Raw genomic sequence first — 9,190 nt, 5'->3', positions numbered from 1 at the left:
ACGGCTAGCTGCTAGTGCTGATGTTTTCATCCTTAGTGTGGCTGTTGAGAGAGGGCTCAGGAAGGCCAGGTGATATGGACAAGGTCACACAGCAAGTAAGTGGTTGAAATAAAGGCACAATAGCCCTGTGTCCCTCAGCAAGGGGCTGAAAAGAAATTACAGAGCCAGTGGGAAGGCTCAGGTGCTGAGCTTTAGCAATGCTGGGCTGAGCTCAGTCCAGAAATGGGGACACTGATTTGGGATGAATCCCATCGCTCTCCCCAGCTGACCCTCCCTGTACCTTGGTCCCAGTGGCTTCTCAGGCGTCTCTGCAGCATGGGTGTCCTGCCTTGGCCAGAGCCGAAATCCCAGAGCAGTGAAAAACGACCCAGTGTCACGGGGCTTCTGGTTTCAGGACACACTGGAAAGGTGAGAAGGAAGCTTGTCTTCCCGTGGATCTGGGCCAGGCCTGGGTGGCAGGGCCTCCCCACCAGGAGCTGGGATGTTCCCCAGGTGCCCGGGCATCCCCAGGTCAGGAGGGCCCCCAGCACTTTTTCAAAGCGTTAGCTGGGTCAGAAAATAAATCATTTTCAGCCCTTTGCAGACACCAGATGCTTTGTTGGTGCAGGCAAAACCTGCCCTAGAATCTGCAGCCTGGGAAGGCCTTGTGCACACCTGGATTAGGGGCTAGTTTGGGGAAAAGAGGCCCCTGCTCTTTGTACCTGCCTCTTGGAGGACTTGATGAGATGACCCCCCACACCCTGACCTCCATGACTTTGACCTTCACACTTTGGCCATGCCATTCTCACCAGCCACCACTCCACCTCTCTACCCCAACCCTTATCAGATTTTCACCTGTTTTCAAGGTTCAGATATTGCTCCCTATGTCAAATTTGTCTGGCCCTCTTTTACCCAGTCAGGAATGATTCAACCCTGCTCCCTTCTCTGTGCCCTTAGTGTTCTCTGTGAACATGATAGCTGTCACAGGCTGGTCTGTGCTGGAGTTATCCTGGCACCCAGCCTACAAACAGAGGAAATGTGCAGTTCATCCATGGAATTTGAGTCAGGCTTAGTTTTCACCTCTTCTGAGGGTGGGGCAGAGCCTCTGGGTAAGAGGGACACAGACAGTGTTGAAGATACTGTGGTGCCCCACCAGCTCCCCTTTTAAGGACCGATGCACATTCCCCCACCCCCAGCTGCTGAATGTCACCTATTTGCCTGCTAATGACTCACAGCTGCCCCCTTTCTCCAGAGAATGGCTCTCAGAAGACAGAAGCTGCATCTCCACGAGGTTACAACTTTCTCCCCATACCTGCTCCCCAATCACTGCCACCACAGGTACTGACTGAGTGACACAGAAATGCAAAAGGGCAGTCCCCTCCCCTCATGAAGGGACACCTCTGCAGTGTGCTTTAGGCTCCAGAGAGTCAGTCCACTTCTACCCCCTCTCCAAGGATCAGGCCAAGGCTGGCCTTCCCTGAGATCACAGTTTAGGATGACCAGCCTAAATTTCAGTTTTAGCACTGAAATTCCCATGTCCATCAGTTTTGGGCAAATGGAGCTCATTGACTAGCTTAGACTGGGCTACCAGATTTAGCAAATAAACATGCAAGATACCCAGCTATATTTGCATTTCAGATAAACAAAAAATACATTTTGAGTATAAGGAGGCCTTATGCAAGACTTCCAACATACTTACAGTAAGAAATTACTCATTGTTTACCTGAAATGCAAATTGCCCTGGGCAGCCTGTATTTTATCTGCTAGCCTGGCCCTCAACCACATCTGTGTTTGTCTCTCTCCCTGCTCCTATCCTTCTTCCTTTCCTCTCTCCCTTGCAGATTTTTCCTGAAGAGCACTCCCCCAGTACCTAAATCCCTGCTTCAGGCTCTGCTTCTACGGAAACTGGCCTCAGACTGTTGTTTGTCCCTTTTTGCTGCCTAAGGTGGCCAGAGAAGTCCTTTCATTTTCCCTGAATGTTGCAGAATCTTTCTTTTTGGTCAGACTTCTTGGCTAGAGTGGGGGAAATCATGACACCAATTGTCACCAGCTGAGGTCTCCCAGGTCCTCACAACAGCCCTGAGTGATGGCTGCAATTCTTATAACCATTTTTAGATGAGAAAACTGAGGCAAGAGAGATACAACAGCTTACCTGGCTGCACAGAAAGTGGCAGAGCTGAAATACAGAGCCATATCTCCCTGCCTCTAAGATTCCTGCTTCATCAGTGCCTCCCAGGGAATCCAGGAGAGACACAAGAGCAAGGCTTTAGCTTTGCTGATCTACCCCCTCCTGACCCCTGCAGTGTTCGGACTTCAAGCTTTGACCTTGTCTCTTGGCACTGGATGGATAGGGCAATTCTAGGTAAGCTCTCTGGGTGACCCTGGGGGCAATTCTAGGTAAGTTCTCTGGGTGACCCTAGCCACTAACTTTACATTTGTGCAGAACTGGCTTCCCAGAAACCATAGGAAGATGGTGGTGTCCAGAAATCCATGTGGCCACAGCCCTCTTTAGGAAGACTCTATTTTCATTCATCTGTGACAGAGCTGTGTTCATGGCTTAGGGTCTGAGCCTCAATTTAACATGCTAGAACATGAGAACTAGATGAAATGGACCTCTGGGGGGCCATTGAGCTATCACCCAATAGGATTTGAAGTTTCCATAGACCTGACATTCATGTTTAGTTAAGTACTTAACCTGCTCCTGGTACAAGGTAGTGCTCACCTAACAGTGGCTGTAAGTAGTAGTATTTATCCTAAGCAATAGTAATAAGAACATCCAATGAATGAACCTGAAAACCATCATTCTCAGCAATCTGACACAAGACCAGAAAATCAAACACCTCACGTTCTCACTCATAGACGGGTGAACAATGAGAACACTTGGACACAAAAAGGGGAGCATCACACACTGGGGTCCATTGTGGGGGGCTATGGGGATAGTGGGAGGGAGAGTGGGGGAGAGATAACATGGGGAGAGATAACATGGGGAGAAGGTATAGGTGATGGGGGGATGGTGGCAACAAACCACCTTGCCATGAATGTACCTATGCAACAATCTTGCATGATCTGCACATGTACCCCAGAATCTAAAGTACAATAAAAAAAAAGAACATCCGATTCCCCAGATAACATGAGACTGATATGAATATGTCCTATAGCATACTCAACGGGCTTCAGCTTAAAGCCGTCCAAAGATGCAGTGAGTTGCCTCAGAAGCCAGTGAGCTTTCTGTCATTCACAGGGAAGAAAGGGAGGAAATTTGTTTATCTACCTACCAGTGGGAGATAATTTCCATCCGTTATCTCTTTTAATCAGATGCTGAGATGTTCCAGAAAAGGCTGGATGACAGCTTGTGATGGCGTGCCAGCTTCTGAGGGGCTGAACTAGAATGATGCAGAGGTCCTCCCAGACCTGAGACTCCAGGAGTCTTTGAAAACGCTGACATCCCACATTTATAAGACCAGTGGCCACTCTGGTGTCCAGAAATCTGGCAAATCATTCTAAAATAATGTCACAGGCTCCAACCCTGCACTTTTCAGAACTGTCCACACACTTAGACCAATCAGAGACTGGCTTGTGCCCCTGAGTTGAGGGGTGGGGACACTGACCGATGGGCCCTCAAAATCCTCCTGACCTGCAAGTTCCTGGGCATAGGAGACTGCACCAGACCCTCTTTCTTCTTGCCTGTCACCATGCTATGCCTCCCTTCTTCTCAAGCAGCTCAGCTCAGCCACAGACAGAGTCAGGCATGCTCAGTTGCCAGCCCTACAGCTGCCCAGCTTTCTGCTCCCTCTCCCACAGCTCTCAAAAGCATATCCCAGAGTCCCTGTTTCACACACACACACACACAAGCACACACACACCAAAAAAAACCCTTATGGAGTGTTTGACCACAATCACAAAATCACAGGGCTGAAAGACACTGCAAGTACCTAGCCCAAAGCTGAGCAGATCCCTTAAATCCAGGCCTCTCAAGAACTCCCCTACCAGATTCTCCATCCGCACACCTCCACAGTGGAGAGCTCGCTCCCAGCTGGTGTCACCCTTCCTAGCGTTGAACTCCTCGGCCTTTAGAAGGTGCTTCTCGTATCCGGGTACCAGGCATCCAGGTATCCAGGTGACTTCTTCTGGCTTCCTCTCATTGGACCTAGTGTTTTAAGAGATGGCACAAGAGTCTAATCTTGTTGGAAGGTGGTGTGCAAAGAGGTGCAGGAAGACACATGGGAGGAAGTAGAGAGAGATGAAGTCAGAGGTAGTGAGAAACATCAGAGAGAGAATTGGCAGGGATGTGCACAGTCTAAAAGGGACCTGTATCCCGCATGCTGACAATTTTTCCATTATGCTTTTTTAAAAAAAAACTCTGTTGCTCTTCAGCCGAATGGAAAACATGTCCATCCCAAATAACTTACTCTCTGAGAACTGCAGAATAAACGGGACCATTGTATGACCTATTGTGCTGATGAGAAAAGAGTGATCAGGAAGGGAGAAGACTCAAAACTGTGTTGCATGGAGAAGAGTTGAAAGAACTGGGTCTCTAGCCAGAAGAAGGGATTTGGCTGGTAAAGTGTTTGCCTCTGACAATCCTTCCTGGGAAAGAAGGATTGGACTGATTCTAAACAGAATGAAGAATTGGACTTAGGACCAAAGGATAAACCACCAGAGTGACCAAAAGCTTTCTACTAGATAGAGCTGTTTAACAGTTGGTAAGGTAGTGAGAAGTCCCTGTCACTGAAGGTGTCCAAGCGGTGGGGGCACTTGATGTTTTATGTCTGAGAGTCCATGAGCTTTCTTTTAATGCATGCACATCACCACCACCACCCCCAACACACACACACACACACACACACGCACGCACGCACACACACACACACACTAAAGCCTGGCCATATAAAGCCAGGTGAGGCACACGAGTGTGGGGCGTGCATCTCTCACTTTCCTTAGCTTTGGTCACCCAGAGATCTTCCCATTGCAGACTTGGTTGTCAGCAAGAAATAAAAGCCTTTCCTCTCTCCTTGGGAGGAGCGGAGCAGATTGTCTGGATCTGCTGCATACTGCCCTGGCTCTGGTCTCAGCACCAAACGCGTTCCTTCTGCTCAGTCTGTTCCCGTTTTGACAATGCAGAGGGGAGAGCTGGAGAAAGTCCCGCAGCCCAGAGCCCTGGCAGCAGAGGGCGGGGCTTTGTTGTCGGACAGGACGGATCATATTTGCATTCAAGAAAGACTAGGTGGAGCCCCTTGCTCCCAACACAGGCAGAAAGTTTGGCTGGGGCTGGCGCTGATCCTCAGGCATCTTTTGAAGAGAAAGTGCTACCTGCTGCCGTGCTTCCAGTGTTTTCTCAAGGGCAGAGCCTGAAAAAGGTTTCCGCAGGAGGAAACTTCTCTAAACCTCTCTAGCATCCTGGAGATTAAAATAAGTTGTTTTTTCTCTGCAAAAGGGATCAAGTGCTCTGCTACCTGAGGGTGGAGTACTAGGCTCTTCGCCTGATTAAGATTCGGAAAATATACTTTTTGACTACAGCATTGTATGTCCCATGACCAGCCAGTAGTGATCCATTAAACAATGTTACTCAAGGAAGAGTCACTCAGTACCCACTCTGTGCTAGGCCATGCCTCCCAGGCACTGGGGAGCAAAGGTGAGAGAGATCCAGGACTTACCCTCAAGAAGCGTATAGTCCAGTGGGAGAGACCATCACAAGCAAAAAATTAAAATCCATGCATTCAGGGCTCCAGGAGAGCTTTGCTGTGAGTGCACTAGCTGTCTGGGAGCATCTGGGATAGCGTCTGCAAAGAAAGGATGCTTGGGATGTGTTTTCAGGAATACACCGGATTTTATGAAGCCGCAAAGGGCAGGAATAGGAAGGGGTCTGTGCACGCAAAGTTCTGGGAAAGACATGGAAAAGCTTTGTTTATTTAAGGAACTATGAGACTTTTGACATGACCAGAGGCACTACTATGCAGACAGGAAAGTGCAAAGGATGAATCTAGAGCAGAGGTTTTAACCAGGGACAATTTGTATCCCAGGGACACGTGTTTGTCACAAAGAGAGGAGCAGCAGTGCCACTGGCATCTAGAGGGTAGAGGCCAGGAAGGCTGCTAAACATCCTACCATGCTACCATGTGGGCAGCCCTCACAATCCATGATCTGGTCCACAGCCTCGATAGTGCTGAGATAGAGAAACCCTGAGCATAGTAAGGTGTTTAGGACCTTCTGCCCACTGCAGAGAAGCAGCAGCCACACCAGGAAAAACGGAGCTCTGTTAGGGGCACTGTGCTTTCTGAGGGTCACACAGAGAAGGCGTAGAGGAGGGAAGCGAGGGGAGTGCTGAGCTTTCAGATTCTGCACTCTGGAGACCCCGTACCTGTGCTGCGGCCAGCCCTCCCGGCTGTATTTCCTGTACACATTTGATAAGCCTGCATCCAGTGTCTACCTCCAAATTGTTGATAAAAATATTGAACACAAAAATTTCAGGGCAAATAATGACTTAGATTCCTAAAATATCATTCAGTTTATGGGGCATTTTACATCCTTCATCTCATTTATATTCATTTTACAAAACAAATATGAAGCTAAGAGATGTTCTGCAATCTAGGAATTATTTAACTATTACATGTTCAGCTCCCATCTCTTCTCCTAGACTGGTCCCTGAGTGCTCCAAGGACCCATGCATCTAGTCGCAAAGGTTGCTGGGAGTATTCTCCATCTTGGCCTTAAAGGGCTCCCTTTCAGCTTCCCGGATTCATATCTGTGTGAAGGGCTCAGAGCAGGTTCCCTGGTCTCCTTCTGCCCCTAGCTGTGATACTCACATACCCTTCTGACTACAGGGAACCTCTCCCTCCATGAGGCTGAATTGGTAAGAGGACCTCTCATGGCTAGCAGGCAGGGACAGCTGCTCGGCTCATGTTCTCTGGCCAAGAAGCATTACTGACCCTGTGATTTGGCCCTTCATCCAAACTGGCAGATGGGTACAGGTGCCTTGCCATGATACTGCTTCCCCTCTACCAGGCATGCCTGACCATTAAATCACCCAGCAGAGGACAGCACCAGTCAGCTGAGGAGTGGGCTCTTTCCAAGTGGAACCCCAAAACACTGCTAATCTAAAATGTCACTGTTCTTAGGGACAGCACGAACGAACCACGCCAAGTCACACACTGCAGAAACACTCTCAATAATCAACACTAGGTGTTCTAACAGCTTGTTCAAGCCTGTTCATCTGTGGTTTAGAAGTTTAGAACATGGCAATCTTTTGCCCCAATAGTTCTCTGGGAACTGATTTCCCATATTCCCAAAGCCATAGCCAGCTCCCAGCTTCATCATTCAGGAAAAAAAGCAAGTGTCTCCCCTTCATCCTCCCCATCTCCCACAATACATTAAGTACAAGCCCGAGGACAAGAATCAAGAGCAATGAATCTTTATCAAACAATAAAATCCTGTCTGGTGCCAGACCTACCTGCGCCGTCCAAGCACTACCTGCCCTGTGCCCCCATTAAACCTCTTACCGTTGTGGCCGGTGGCTCCTGGGGCACTGTGCTTTCCGTGGCTTCTCCTCCCACCAGCATGGCCCAGTGGCTCTCTCCTGCTGCGGTGGTTCCATCCCTGTCCAATAACATTGCTCCTTCTCCAGCAGAGTCCAGCCACTTTGTCACAAGCTACCTCTGTGGAGAGTGCCTACCCCTGACTGCAGGGTAGGATGGATAAAAGGATAAGAAGGGGACAGGAGCAGATGGAGAAAGAAGGTGGCAAGACAGGGCAGGCAAGAGATGGTGGTGGCTGAGTCTAGGGTGCTGATTATTGAGTGAAGGGAAAGAGAGGCGTGAAAGCTGAGCCCGTGCTGAAAGGAATGTCAAAGGGAGCTCAAGCACTGGGTGAGGTGAGGGCAGAAGAAGGGTCCTTTCCAACTGTGGGACCTTTAAACAGTACAGAGGCTACACTGCCTTGGAACTGTGCCATGCCTCTGATCCTAGGGAGTAAGCATCTCTTTTGGGGTGCAGGGCAACAGCACCCATTTCTCCATGAGCTGCGTGCTTGCATTTTCCAGTGGGATGCTCTCCAGGTTCAACCAGATCCTCTTGTCTTGTGCTTGTTCATCACCTGAGCATGATTCCCTCCAGCTCAGCAGAGCGGTAGGGGATTGCGAGCTCACAGCACAGGGGCTTGACCCCGGTGGGGGCTGGGCATTGGTCCCTGGGACTCTGTGGCAGCCACACCATGTTGAGGGGCTGCTCTGCGTGAGGGGATTTCTAAAAATACATCTGTCCTGCTGCTCATGGTGCTCCTGAGTGCCAGGCAGACGGGACAGGCGTGTACAACCTGCTCCCTCCTCTGTCCCCACCGCCTCCCCACTATCTCTTCTCACCCAGATGATTCCATGAGCCACCTGCCTGCTCTCCCTCTCCCCATGGACCACCAGGTACTACAGTTACTAAAAACACAGGGTCCTGTTGGGAGACCACACCGCAGCCAAAGCCTAGTCTCATTGATTCACTCACTCATTCATTCAATCCTCAGCATGCAGCACATATACATTCAACGTGCCAATGTGGCACGCTTTTCCAAGGCCAGGTTTGTGGCAGGTGCTACAGATTGGGTGAGCGAAGGCAGACACAGAAGGACGCAGTGTATGAATCCATGCATGCAATGCTCAGGAATAGGCAGATCTACTCTGCAACAATGGAAGTCACAATACCAATCACTTCTGGGAGGGGACGTGTAGCTATTGACTGAGGAAGGGCAGGGTGGGCTTTCTGGGGTCTGGGAATGCTCTGTATCATGATCTGAGTGATAGTCTCAGGGTACGACAAACTGTGAAAATGCACTGAGCTGCACACTTGAGATCTGTGCCTTTTAGTGTTGTCGGTTAGACCTCAACTTTTTTTAATGTATATAAAATATAATTCTGGTTTTACTTTTTGGAGCTATACACATATCCATGACTTAAGACTCGAGGAGAAAACTTTCAATACCTTAACAGTGTTTGTCTCTGATTGGTAAGATTATGGTAAACTTTTAATTTCCTTCTTTATGCTTTTCTGGACTTCCCAAATATTCTACACTGAAGAGACCTTGTTTAAGTAATGATTAAATGTATTAAATGTTATTTTAAAAGTAAGAACCCTCGAGGTGGGACAATCAGCAAGCACGAGGCAGGTGGCTGTCTTCCCAGAGAGGCCAAGCCAGCTCACAAGCTTTTGTCCTCTTGGGCAGCAAGGACACC

At 49.1% G+C, this 9,190-nt stretch overlaps 1 long non-coding RNA gene across 1 annotated transcript; it reads left to right on the top strand.

The window, feature by feature from the left end:
• The first annotated feature begins 334 nt into the window (after positions 1–334).
• LOC116524758 lies at positions 335–7,520 on the top strand. The gene is made up of 3 exons (XR_004257476.1): positions 335–408; positions 6,614–6,725; positions 7,235–7,520. It is a non-coding gene; the product is annotated as an uncharacterized LOC116524758 (long non-coding RNA).
• The last annotated feature ends 1,670 nt before the right edge of the window (positions 7,521–9,190 follow it).

Source organism: Sapajus apella, unplaced genomic scaffold (assembly GCF_009761245.1).
Source record: "Sapajus apella isolate SASKATOON/1434 unplaced genomic scaffold, GSC_monkey_1.0 scaffold46, whole genome shotgun sequence".
Lineage (NCBI taxonomy): Eukaryota > Metazoa > Chordata > Mammalia > Primates > Cebidae > Sapajus > Sapajus apella.
Note: the sequence above shows the minus strand (reverse complement) of the source record. Positions and strands in the feature narration are given on the sequence as shown.